Below are 14,782 nucleotides of genomic sequence, written 5' to 3' on the forward strand. Positions count from 1 at the left end.
GTGAAGAGATATAGAGTGGGATATGGGATCCATAATTTAAAAGGGGGGGGGGGGGGGGCATGGGACTGCACATGGCATAGTTACACTTTATCTAATACCTCATTTAGACCGTTAGGTACCAAAGTATCCAACTTAAATACATGTCTTTTTCTCGGAGTCTCTGTATGGATTTCTCATATATATGTTCTATGGGTGTCACCTTTAACCCTTCACTGTTATTGTTATGGACTAGGGCAAAATGTCGTGACATGCTATGTTTTAAAAAACCTTTATGGATGTTACTTCTGTGTTTATTAAGTCTCCCACGCAAGGTATTAACTGTCCTTCCTATGTACCTATTCCCACATGGACACTCGAGCATGTAGATTATGTATTTAACTCCACACGTCTACCGTTGTTTAATCTTGATTGTTTCGCCATTAGGTAATACTAATTCTTTTATACCATGGTTCAAACTTAGGCAGCATTTGCATCTCTTTTCCCGACACTTATAAATTCCTCCCTCTCCTTTTGGATTTTTCTGTTCCTTTTTCTTGTTGTTCTTTTCTTTCTTTGGGCAGGAGGGGGCCAATAGATTTTTCATAGTTCTGTTTCTTCTAAAGATACACAAAGGGTTGGATGGTAATTTCTTAGTTAGAAAGGGATCTTCTTTTAGAATGGACCAGTTGTTTCTCAAAATTTTATTGATTCTTCCATATTGGGAGCTGTATTTAGTGGTGAAAGCTGTTTTATATACCCGGTTGTCTTCCATCTCAGAATTTTTATTCTTTAAACTAGGGTTTCCATAATCAGTCTTCCCATCTTTCGAGACCCTATCATATGCTGCCTCGATTAAATTCTTGGGATATCCCTTCTGTAGGAACAGTTTCTTAATGATTTTAGCTTGTGCCTTAAAATCAATTAATTTAGTACAGTTCCTTTTTATCCGTTTTAATTGTCCATAAGGCACATTAATTCTCCATTTTTTATGATGGCAGCTGTGGTAATCTAAGTAGCTATTTGTATCCACAGGTTTGAAGTGAGTCCGAGTTATAATGTTGTTATCTTCACCCACTTCTAGTTCTAGATCCAGGTATGTAATCTTTTTGGGGTCTATCGTGGAGGTAAAATGGAATCCAAATTCATTGGTGGACAAACTTGAAATAAAAACGACCAGATCTTCTTTGTTCCCATTCCATATGATCAAAAGATCATCTATGTATCTTTGGTACAGGATAATTCTTTTAGCAGAAAATGTATTTTTCTCGAAAATGCCCATAACTAAGTTGGCGATTGTGGTACCAACCAATTGTTTGTAGAAAGTGCCATTATACGTAAACACATTGTTACTAAGTATGAAAGAAATACTCTGAAGTATGAAGTTTCTCTGGTGGGGGGGCATGAGGATATAATCTACCAGAATTTGTTCAACGGCTATATTGTGTCCTATGTTGGACTAAAGTGACTCCACGTCCAGGGTACTCCAAAGGTATGATTTTTTCCATTGCAGATCACTAACAATTTCTAAAATGTGGCCTGAATCCTTTACGTAAGAAGGAAGGTTGACCACGTACTTCTGAAGTAGCTGATCTATATACTCAAACAGTCTGTTAGTCACAGATTGCATTCCTGCCACAATAGGACAACCGGGGGGGGGGTTAAGTCTTTGTGAACTTTTGGGATCTGATAAAAATAAGGGATCCTAACAGGTGTTTCTTTTAAATACTTGTATTCGTTTTTAGATATGCTATTTCCATCATATGTCTCTTGTAGGAGGACGTAGAATTCCTTGCATATTTTTTCAGTGGGATCCTCTTTCAATGGTTTATAGTAGACCTTGTCTCCCAAAATTCTCAATGACTGCTGATGGTAATGGTGATAGCCCATAATAACAATGCCCCCACCTTTGTCGGCCCCTCTAATTACAATGGATTCTTCCTGTGTTAATTTTTTAAGGGTCATCCACTGGGTGCGGGATAGATTGTCACTCCTATTCGACTGTTTTTCCCCACACATTTTATTAAACTCCTTCATAACCCTTTGGTAGAACATCTGGATGTATTCGCCTTTAGCCTCAACCGGATAAAATTTACTGTTGGGCCTTAGGTCTGTGATAATGGGATCATCAAGGTTGAATTCTTTTTCATAAATTTCAGAATCACTTGTCTTAAGGTTCTTGGTCTCTTGGATGCTGTAGTGTCGATTAAGGGTCAACTTTCTGATAAATGTATTAAGGTCCACAAATAACTCAAAAAGGTTGAACGACATGGTGGGGCAGAAGGAGAGACCCTTAGATAAAAGGTCCATCTCCTTCCTAAGCAAAACATGTTTGGATATGTTGAATATCCCATGTTGTCTGGCCTCCTCAAAATCAACTACTTCATCAGTTGATTGGGTTTTCCTCCTCTTTGAAACCTGGCGTCCCCCCCTCTTCCCTCTCCTTTGTCTCCGGGATTTAGTGTTCTTGATGTGGATTTCCGGATGGGTTGATAGAATTGATGGATTTTTGATCGGGTTGCTGCAGTTGGATCCGTAATTTTCATCCTTACTGTTGAGTGGGGGGGTTGATGGTTCTGGTGCCAATTTCGTAGTTGGACCTGGGCAGTTTGGTGGGGTACCGGTCCCTAAACAAGAAGAAGCAGAGGATGATCCCTCTATCCCAGTGTTTCTCAACTCCAGTCCTCAGGACCCCCAACAGGTCATGTTTTCAAGATGGCCTATAGTAAGAACACTGGTAGCAATGTCTGAGGCACTGACAATAATTACATCATCTGTGCAATACTAAGGAAATCCTGAAGACATGGCCTGTTTTGGGGTCCTGAGGACTGGAGTTGAGAAACACTGCTCTATCCTGTTCTTCGCACCATTAGGTCTTATTCTTCTCTGATTTAAAGTAGTCTCTTCAGATGGTTTCTCCCTTTGTTCAGTATTTCCACTGGTGCATAAATTCAATATATCAGGTGGCGAGTTCGCCATAGGTGAACTTAAAAGCACTTTTTCAATCTCACAGCGTCTGGGGGTAGATACCACCTGTGTTTGAGATTCCATATTCGATTTTCTTCCTTGTGCATTTTGGGTCCTATTTTTAGGAGTGTTCTCTATTGTACTGCACATGGTGGAGTCGACAATAACCAGGGAACTGATGTTGTCATCCAGATATTGAGCAGAAGACCAGTTGGAACTTTTCTGTGGCCTTTCAATATAATTCCTTGCTGATTTCCCTCTATTGTATGTGGTATATGTGCCATTGTCAGGGACCTCTCTGGTTAGATTTGGTCTGTTGGGCCTATAGTTGAACCCCCAATTCTTCTTTCTATACTGTGGTATATATGGCCTACCTTCCTCCCATCTCTGATTAGAATTCTCTTCCCTTCCATATATATTATGGCCAAACCTAAAGTCCACCGGATTTCTCCATCTATTTTCCCTTCCATATGTGTTATGGCCAAACCTACAATCCACAGGGTCCCTCCATTTATTTTCCATATTATATCCCTCGTCATATTGGAAATAATGGTATGGATCTTCAATGGGTCCATAATTATCATTATTATAATATGAAAATCCCCTCCTATTTGGATACCTAGATGTGACACATGGGAAGGACGTCTAACAACGACACGCCCCCCTTTACACCAGCGGCAATGGAAGCCAGGGAGATACACCTGTTAGTAAGGTAACATTTTACCTGTATTATATGTATATAAGAAGACTATTGTGAGTATTATGGACATGCTTGAGGAAGTCTTATATTGGACGAAACGCGTTGTATGTTTTATCATTAAAAATATATCATTTTTTTCAGTCTGTGGCACTATCCTTCCCCTGGCTGATATTGCCCTATGAGCGCGGGATCATTTTTCTTTGTTGCACACTTTGAATCATGGTCTCAGTTTTGGGAAGCTGTCCCAGGTGGCAGCAGGCATGTCCCGTCCCTCCTCCACCTGCCTACAGTGGATGAAGGACCTGCGATAACATCAGTCACATGAACAACCCATATTCTTTATCATGTAATTCACTAGCATTCTACAGGGGAAATAAGAGAGGATGCCCTCCACCTCCAGCATCACATATATGGGAGAGGGGAATGAAGGGGGATTATGCCAGTGGAGGAGGGATGATTAGGGGAGTAAAATTCTGCTGGTGGGAGAGTGGGGAGTTCAACCTACTACAACTTCCAGCATGCCTGTGTGCAACTGACAGGGCAGGCTGGGAGTTGTAGTTCTATAGAACTGTAGGTCCTTTAGCTGTTGGGAATTTGGTAGCACGACAACTTCCAGTATGCCTTCATAATTCTAGACATTCAGGGCCTGCTGGGAATTGTAGTTTTACCATAATCTTGTGAGACAATAAGGCTGGTGAAACAATTATGTATTTTGGCCTCCATTTGGTGTCCGTAATACCGAAGTGCTGTAAATGATCGCTAGTCTAATGACCCGAACTCTGGGTGTCGTACATTCCTATGGTGCTTGGGGTTCTGGTCAGGAAATACCCAGTCAGGTCGGGACGCACTTCTGTATTACGGACACATAATGGAGGCCAAAATATGACAGTGTGTCGCTGGCGTTAGGATAATACGGCACTGTCCAGCTGGCTGCATATAGCTAAGCCGTACCCAATGCAGCAGCCAATGGCCACATAATCACTGGCTGCTATTGATGGCTGTGGGACGAGTTATAGTTTCCATTCTCATGTAGCCAGTTGAGGCTACATGAGACTTTTTGATCACTTTTTCTTGTGGTTCTTGACATCCAGATGACTGAAAAACAGCAATTCTAGCAGTGGTTTTTCTCCCTTTTTAAAAATTCTACAGCATGCACCGTGCACTATAAATAATGTTATTTATTCAATGGGTCAATACCATTATGGCAGCACCAAATATATATATGTTTTTGCTACTTTTGCTACCCATTACCACCAGAGAGTCTACATTTAAGTCCTGGGTGTGCGAGGTATATATGGAGTCGGCTCGTGAGCGAATCCTGCTCTATACAAGGCGCAGGCAGTCATAGAATCATAGAATGGTAGAGTTGGAGGGACCTCCAGGGTCATCGGGTCCAACCCCCTGCTCAGTGCAGGATTCACTAAATCATCCCAGACAGATGTCTGTCCAAAAATGGACTGTGACCCTTTCATTACATTGCTGCTAGTATTGGATTGGAATGAACAAACCTGGGACCTCCTGTATTCAGGTGAGCTATCCAGTTTGCTATATCGCCAGTGTGCAATAGCCAACACCAGTCCGCAACAGCCACGATCAACATTATCGCTGTTAATGCTTTAAATGCTATGATCGTTGTATGGGTACCCAAATGGCTCCCCTCCTACGATGCAATCGTGGGCTGCTGTTTGGTTACTATGGCAGCCGGGAAGGGAAGGGGGGCTTCTGAATGCCCCCAGGGCTGCCATGAATAAATGACAGACTGCCTGTCAAAATGCGGTATAATGTAATATTGTGCATTACATTATACTGTATGAGGGATCAAATGATTGTAAGTTCAAGTCCCCTATGGGGGAAAAAAAAAGGAAAAATAAGGAAAAAAAGTGTTTTTTTTAATTATTGGAAAAAAAGGAGGAATAAAAAGTTAACTTTTAGCATATTAAAAATAAAAAAATTAAACATATTTGATATTGCTGCATCCGTAATAGTCAGATCTAGCACACTAACACATTTATCCCACATCATGAATGTTGTATATTTATTTTCTGACAACGCCAGTATTGCGCACTTTTGGTCACTCTGTCTCCAAGAAAAATGTAATAAAAAGCAATCAAAAAGTCACACAAATTCCAAAATAATACTAATAGAAACTACAGGATGTCCCACAAAAAAGTGCCCTCACACAACTGTGCGATGGAAGAAAAAAAAAGTTATTGCGGGCGGCATAAAATAATTTTACTTTTTTCCTAAGATATTTTTTTTTATTTTTATAATTTTTTGAAAGTGAAGAGGAAAGACTGAAAATGAACAAAAAAAAGTCTCTGTCCGGGGGCGGAGCCTGGCCGCGGACTGTGATGGAAGCCTGAACACAGCGCTCCCTCACTAAGGCACGGAACCCGGCTCCAAACAGCTGCAATCTGACGAAAAATGGGGAAAATTACCAGAGAAAGAGGAGGAGAACAGCAGGGGACACCTCGACCTGCCCGGAGCCAGACCAATATGCAGAGGTTCCTGAAAGACCGGAGCTCCCGCTCCCCGCACGGAGCGGGCAAGATGGCGCCGGCAGCAGCTGCAGCATCGTCCTCAGCAAGGGAGAGAGAAAGCTCCTCAGAGGGTGAAGAGGATGAACCCCTTTCCAAAGGATTTATGAAGGACTTACTGATGAAAACAATTAAACCAGTGATGGCTGAACTGACAGAAATCAAGGAAGAGGTGAGGAGCACGGGGAGGAGGGTGGAGGAATTAGAGAGGTCAGCCGCCATTATCACCACACATTCCAGTGAGCTTGCCACAGTAGTCAGAGAGCAACACCTACATATCAACAGACTACTACTCACACAAGAAGATATGGAGAATAGGAGCAGGCGTAAGAATATTCGCATAAAGGGCCTGCCAGAGTCTTGGGCGCAGGACACTCTAGAAAAAAATCGCCAGAGAGATCTTTGTGGACCTGATTGGGGGGGACAGAGCTACCTCTATAACTATAGAGAGGATCCACAGGGCACTAAGGCCACAACCTGCAGCTAGCGCCCCCCCCAGAGATATCATATGCAGACTCCTGGCCTTTCCTGATACAGTGGCAATTTTGAACGCAGCTCGGAATGCCAGAAACCTAACTTATGAAGGCGATCAGATCCAATTATTTCAAGATCTCTCGCCCTCGACCCTAGCGAAAAGAAGAATGTTAAAACCTTTGCTAGAGGCTCTTAAAGCAAAAAATATTCGCTATGCGTGGCTCTTTCCATTCGGTTTGGGCGTCACCCATAAAGGGAGAAGAATAAATATTCGTACCCCGGAGGACCTCCAGAACAACTGGAAACACATGGATATGGAACCTATTGAACTCCCTAACTGGCTCCCGCTGCCGGAGTTCCCAGGTCTCCCACCTCTCCCCGCTCCAGATCACTGGCACACAGCCAATTACACCAAATCTCCTAGGAGCAAACAAAAAAAGAAAAGCAGAGAAGAAAATACCTCTGGAGACACCTGAACGTTAGAACATAATGAGGATACCCCTTCTACAAGGACATAGTCCTTTCCGGATACACCCCCTCTTACCACTCTCGTTTCAGGAAAATATTAAGATGTCCTAGAGATGGATCATCTACACCCCCACTTAGATAAGGAGACCGATCGTGCCTTTCCGACCAGGCTACCTATTTTTTCCTTTTTTCTTGTTTACTTTTTCTTTTGTATTTTTCCTTTTTTACAATTTCATCTAAAGCTACAGTTTAAAGTTTTATTGAATTATCATCCCGACCGCCTCGTCTAGACGACTAGACCCCTTGGAGAGTTAAGAACTAGTCGTCCCTCCGAAAGGAGGACTGTTTCTTTTTCTTTTTTTTTTATTAGTGGACTCAGCTCGCAACAACCAAGTTAACTAACCACGTGGTCCACTAATTGTTTGTCTTTAAGTGTTAAATTTGTTCCCTCCCCCCCTCTTTACCCCTCCCCCTTCTTCCACGCGGACTTCTAGATCTTCCTCCTAGACGGACAGAGGCACCCAAGTAAACCCGAAGTCCCACTGTTTCATCCGCCGCTGAAACGTCCAGGACTCGATAGAATCTACATCTGCCCGAACAACTACTCAAGCGAGATCCCAAGACCAGCACCAGAGAAGACAACATGGAGACGGTAAGGTTCACATCATTCAATGTCCGGGGTCTCAACACTCCACAGAAAAGACATAACATTTCACAGCTAATTAAAAAATATAAAACCAAGGTACTCTTAGTGCAAGAAACGCACTACAAATCTAGCAAGTGCCCTAACTTACCAGGGCGACAATTCAGACAGAGTTTCCATAACTCCCACCCGACCTCCGCCTCCAAGGGGGTATCTATTTTCCTTCACAGATCCCTGACATTTAATTTAAAAGCTGAATACTCGGACGAACTAGGTAGAGTGCTGTTTATCAAAGGCTCCGTAGATAAGGTTAAGGTAACAATAGCTAATCTATACGCACCAAACTCCAACCAAGTCAATTGGCTGATAGACCAATTAAATATACTAAGAGAATTCGCAGAGGGTTTCATAATTCTAGGAGGAGATCTAAACACAGTACTGAACCCCTTACTGGATTCCTCAACGGGTAGATCCTGGGTCCCCCAAAAACAAATCCAAAAGCTAAACAAAACACTGGCGGACATGGGATTAGTGGACACATGGCGGTCCTTCAACCCTTCTCTAAAAGATTATTCCTTCTTTTCCCAAATGCATGCCTCGTATCATAGGCTCGACTATGTCCTGGTATCCCAGAGCCTACTAACAAAAGTCGAAGGGGCACATATGGAAGCAATTACGCTATCCGATCACGCGCCTACCCACGCGGATATTAAGATTGGGGAGGAAGGGCCTGGGGAGTGGAGCTGGAAGCTAAACATCTCTCTTCTGGATTCAGAGGCAGAAAGGACACTTTTATCTAAACAACTGGAGGAATATTTCATACTAAACGATACAGAGGGGGTGAAATATCCAGTTGTATGGGAAGCACACAAAGCTTATATACGAGGTCTCTTCATAGCGTTAGGGTCCAGAATCAAAAAGAAGCACCAAGCAGAAATAGATTCCCTCCTATCAAAAATTGCAAAACTAGAACAAATAACAAAGCTTTCGCAAGCTTCTGATAAACAGAAGGATCTGATAGAGCTTAGACGGGAACTCAAAAACCACCTGGAGACCAGATATAACAAGAAACTTCTCTATTTTAAACATGTAACATATGCACACGGCAACAGAGGTAGCAAGCTTCTCACATCCCAAATTAAGAAAATAAAGTCTAGAAACGCCATCGCCACAATTAAAGACCACGAGGGAAAATCAACATCATCCTCCCATGAAATAGCGGAAAATTTCCAGCGTTATTACTCAAACTTATATAACCTAAAAGCACAAAATCCCAATAAAAGCCATGCGGAGTTAGAAAAAAGTATCGACAAATTTTTAGATTCAGTCCGCCTACCAAAACTGGAGGAGAATGCCTCCAAATCCCTCCTAGCTCCCATCTCCACGCAAGAAGTGGAAGAGATAGTAATGCAATGCCCCACAGGGAAAAGTCCTGGGCCGGACGGTCTACCAGGTACTTATTACAAAACTTTTAGGAAGACATTAATCCCAAAACTTAAAAATCTTTTTGACGCACTTCTGTCCGGTGATGCGCTTACCAAACAAGCACAGGAAGCACACTTAACGCTTATCTACAAAGATAACAAGGACCCTGAACTCTGTAGCAGCTACAGACCGATATCCTTGATCAACGTGGATGTTAAACTGTGGGCGAAGTTGCTAGCAAAAAGGTTAGAGAATTTGATTCCCTCCCTGATAAATAACGAACAAACAGGTTTCGTTAAAGGCAGAGAGGGTAGAAACAACTGTATTAGACTCCTCCACGCAACAAAATACGCACAAGCTCAGAAAATCCCCTTAGTACTGATCAGCACCGACGCCGAGAAGGCATTTGATAGGGTGAGCTGGACTTATATGAAAAAAGTACTCTCCCATTTTAATCTCCCCCCTTTATTCATCTCAGCAATCTTTTCGTTATATCAGGACCCATACGCCAGAATAAAGATAAATAACCTATTATCTCCCCCATTTAATATTAGAAATGGCACCCGACAGGGATGCCCCCTCTCCCCGACCCTTTTTATTTTATCGATGGAACCTCTCCTACAAGGGGTGAGACTAAATCCCAATATAAAAGGTCTCAAAACAAGTTCCAAGGAAATGCATACAGCAGCCTTCGCAGATGACGTGATGTTTGTCATTTCTGACCCAGAAAAAAGCATCCCACACTTACTAACTCTACTAGAAGACTATGGGAAAATCTCCAACTTTAAAATTAATTTTTCAAAATCCACCATACTCAACATTACTCTACCCCCAAGTAAATTTAAAACGCTAAGTACGGGCTCACCCTTCAAATGGTCCAATTCATCAGTAGACTATCTCGGGATCACCATTACTAAAGAAGCTGAGGACCTATACAAACACAATTACACCCCATTGCTAACACAAGTCAAGCACCTTCTCCACACTTACGACATGCCGTGCATTTCATGGTTCGGCCGTAAAAACGTGTTAAATTCTTATGTTCTTCCCACAATTCTGTATAAACTCAGAATGCTTCCAGTGGCACTCCCCAGGGCCTTTTTCAAAACAGTACGCTCAGCCTTTTCGGGATACGTATGGAGGCAGAGAAAGCCTCGTTTAGCATACAGTCTGATGATAAGGAGGAGAGAGGAGGGGGGGATAGGGCTGCCATGTGTCCATGACTATTACCTGGCCGCACAACTAAATTACTGGTGGGAATTGACCTCCACCTCTGGAGATACCCTACTACATTCTCTAGCAACAGAAACACACGGTAACACACTATTAGAAGACCTGTGGTTTCCAAAAAAAGGTATGTTCAGAGCCAAAAAATTCAACCCCCTGTTAAGGGGCCCCATGGAAGTTTGGGACAAGCTGAGACCAAGATTGGCTCCCACGCCTTCCCCGACAACCCCGCTTAACCTCCTCAATAAAATATTGGGAAAACCAACGGACGAGATGACAAGACACATATGGAGAGACCTGGCCTCATTAAAAGTAAAAGACCTACAAGCTCAAGCACATAAAAAACCTGATGATATCATAGCGAGCTTACTACCCCAGAATCAGCTCTCCTTTCTACAAAGAGCTCACCTAACCTTTATGATTGAGGATTTTAAGAAAAAATTTAGATCCACTCGTCCAGCCACTCTATTTGAAAAGCTCCTTGACAGGGATATTTTCAACAAAAAAGCGATAACGATACTCAGAAAAAAAATTATATCACCCCCTTCAACCTACAAACCCAACTTCCTCAAATCTTGGGAGAAAGAGCTAAATGTTTCCCTGTCTCCAACAGATACAAAACTAATCCTCCAAACAGCATTTGGCGTATCCCCGTGCATTCTGTTACAGGAGAGTCATTATAAGCTCTTAGTCCGCTGGTATAAGACCCCACAGTGGCTGTACGCCTACAAACTTACCCCACACGATAGGTGCTGGCGATGCGACATAGGTGTAGGATCCTTCAGGCATATCTGGTGGGAGTGCCCTAGCATTTCCACATATTGGGAGGAAATAGGAAAAGCTTTACAACAAATTAAGCCGAATCTATTATTAACAGCAGAGACATTATTTTTGTGGAAACCGTCAAATGCATTCCACCCGCTGAAAGACAGGCTGATAGCCTTTTTGTTGGACGCCGCTAAGGCGCTGATACCAGTGCTGTGGATGCAAAAGACACCCCCGACCCTCCTTCAGTGGAGAATGAAAGTAGATGCCATCTACAATATGGAGGAACTATATAGCTGGAGCAAAGGCTCTCATGAAAGCTTTGACAGGATCTGGTCCCCTTGGAGGCGGATGCGGTTTTGATTTTGAGTGGGATTCTGAGTGAGATAGACTGATTACTATATCCAAACATACTTAAGGAGGAGACAGATGGATCGGGTCAGAGAGTTCCCGAAGATCCTAACCTACTTACCCTCCATAGAGAGGAGACGACCCGGGCATTGGTAGCTGATGTGGAACTTGCCGTTACACCCGAGTAGAAGCCAAAAAGAATCTACGTCCCCCCCCCCCCCCCCCTATTCTTCCCCCTTTATTCCGGCCTTCTTTCCCCCCCCCCCCCTTTACCCCCTAGAAGCTTACTCTCTGCACATTCTGAATTTGGACTTATATGATTAATCTCCAAAAGTGTGGAGAGTATCTTGCATTTTTGTATTGATGTTATAAAACTGTTAAATACCAATAAAAATCTGATTTTTAAAAAAAAAAAAAAAAAAAAAAAAAAAAAGTCTCTGTCCTTAAGGGATTAAAAAAGAAAAATTGTATTTGCGTCACTGCATTTAATGACTCATAACACATTTTTCTACCAACTAAGCAGTGTTAGGCCTTCGCTTTTGCAGGACAACTTGTAGCTTTCATTGATACCATTTTAGGCTACATGTGACTGATCACTTTTTATTGCTTTTTTTGGGCGGTGGATGAATAGAAATTTGGCTTTTTTTTATTGCACCATTTAACATGATATTTTTATAGTGCAGGTTTTTATGAACGCAGCTATACCTAATATGGGGTTTGTTTTGTTTTGTTTAGGGAAGAATTTTTTTCTCTCTTTTTTAATTGAAATTTGTTTCCCCTTTTCTTCTTCTCCCCACAGCAGACTTGAAGATGCAATATTTTGATTGCTAGTTTACTACACTGCACTACTTATGCATATATCCCAGCCACTATTACTGTGAGGTGGTCACTGAAGGGCCATATCATTTTATACAGGGGGTGTGGCCTGTCCTAGACGTTTGCCGCAGTGTGCAGCTATAGTTAAACCTCTTTTCATTGCTCAAAGGTTGGAAGGCATGCTGCATGACCATCTACAATCAAACTGTTTTTAGCTGCACTCAATTTGAAAACTTTGCAGGTTTGTGCAGTTTCAGCTGCCTGGCCGCTATAACGCCTGTAGTCAATTTGTTGAAGAACATTTCAGTACATCTTCTATGCTTCTTTGGCTCACAAAGCCAGGAACTTGTCAACATATCTGAAAGTTAGGTCTCTTTCACAGAAGCATATTTTACCAATTTTACATTGACTTACAATTGTGCCCCTTACACACAGCGTGCAAAATACACGCACAAAACAAGAACGCAGCATGCATCATCTTGGAGTGTATTATCGCACATACATGCCAAAATAGTTTATGGGGATTGTCAGCACGCAGCAAGTACGCAATTCATTGCGTACGTGCTTCTACGCAAGAGGAAGCTATTAAAACATTTTTTACACACTCGTCCTAAGCAGAAATACATGCATGGGAAAGTCATCTGTGATCAGAAAACTCTAATTCTTCATAAGGTAACAACATTTTGGCAGGTAACACACTTGTTAGGCTGATGGATCTTTCAGGTGTACATTGTTGATTTCAATGGGGAGCGAGGAATCTAACACGTCCAATGGTTCTTTCATTTGACATCTGCTGTCAAAGTAAAACCAGAAGGGCTCAATCACATCAGATGATAGGGTAATCCAGATAAGGCTTCTTTCACACGGGCGCTGTGGGCACGCATGAGAGGTATGCACATAAAGCGCTTCTATAGGAACCAGTGGGTTCCTATAGAAGAGTTCACATGGACGATTGTTAGATGCACAGAATCCGCGCAGCTTAAGCCCCATTTAGACTGGACGAATGTCGGGCAAACGATGCCCGACACTAGTCCCTGCACATACACTCTCCCATGCTCCTGCATCATAAAAGAGGAGTTTAACTATGACAGTGCAGTGTAAATTTATCACTATTGAACGGCCACTATGTTAACTGAATGGAGAGGGGCGGGGGAGTATAGCGCAAGAACTGAAATCTGCTCCTGCAGCCCCGTTGTCAGCCAGTGATACAAGCTCCTGTGCAGGAGCACCAGAGCGGATATGTGCGGGGATGAGTGTCGGGCATAGGTTGCCTGACATTCGTCCCATCTAAATGGGGCTTAACAAAAGATAGTACACGTGAATGCAAACTCAAGTGTCAGCTCCGAGGTGTGTGCAAAGATAGGACCTGTCCTATCTTTACTGCGTGTTTGCATACACTCCTTTGGGAGCTGGAAAGCATGCACCCCCACCCCACCTTTGATTGTGTGAATGGGGTACTTCAAGTAGTTTGAAGTAGCCCAGTCACACGTGTTTAAAGGGGTTGTCCCGCGCCGAAACTGGGTTTGTTTTTTTTCAATAGCCCCCCCGTTCGGCGCGAGACAAACCCGATGCAGGGATAAAAAAAACAAACCAGATAGTACTTACCCGAATCCCCGCGGTCCGGCGTCTTTATACTTACCTTGTGAAGATGGCCGCCGGGATCTTCACCCTCGGTGGACCGCAGGGCTTCTGTGCGGTCCATTGCCGATTCCAGCCTCCTGATTGGCTGGAATCGGCACATGTGACGGGGCGGAGCTACGAGGAGCCGCTCTCTGGCACGAGCGGCCCCATTCAGCAAAGGAGAAGACCGGACTGCGCAAGTGTGTCTAATCGGGCGATTAGACGCTGAAGATTAGACGGCACCATGGAGACGGGGACGCTAGCAATGGAACAGGTAAGTGAATAACTTCTGTATGGCTCATAATTAATGCACAATGTACATTACAAAGTGCATTAATATGGCCATACAGAAGTGTATGACCCCACTTGCTTTCGCGGGACAACCCCTTTAAGAGCAGTGTAGCTGTGAGCTATGCACGCGGCTATCCTGTGGGCGGACAGCGCCTATGTGAAAGAGCCCTAAAAATCAACATGTTTGGTCAACGTTTTCAAATGCGTATGGACATGGAAAAACAATTTTCTAATGGTAGAAGTATCGGGATCCCATCTACTAACATTAGCCTATTTTCAAGCCAAATTTAATCCCCCTGCAGCAGAAAGTTTTCTAGTTAATCAAGTCTTCCATTCTCTACACTCCTTGAGACTGCCACCCGTGCTTCTTGATATGACAATGTTTGAGAGACTCTGCAGGCGCGATCCCCTGAGGAAAGGAACTCTGTCAATATGTAGCATACTGAATAATCCAACGTTAGAAGGTGGGAGACAGACCTGCAAATCAACCTGTCAGAAGAAAGATGGTACTACTACTGTGAA

Source organism: Eleutherodactylus coqui, chromosome 5, assembly GCF_035609145.1.
Source record: "Eleutherodactylus coqui strain aEleCoq1 chromosome 5, aEleCoq1.hap1, whole genome shotgun sequence".
NCBI lineage: Eukaryota > Metazoa > Chordata > Amphibia > Anura > Eleutherodactylidae > Eleutherodactylus > Eleutherodactylus coqui.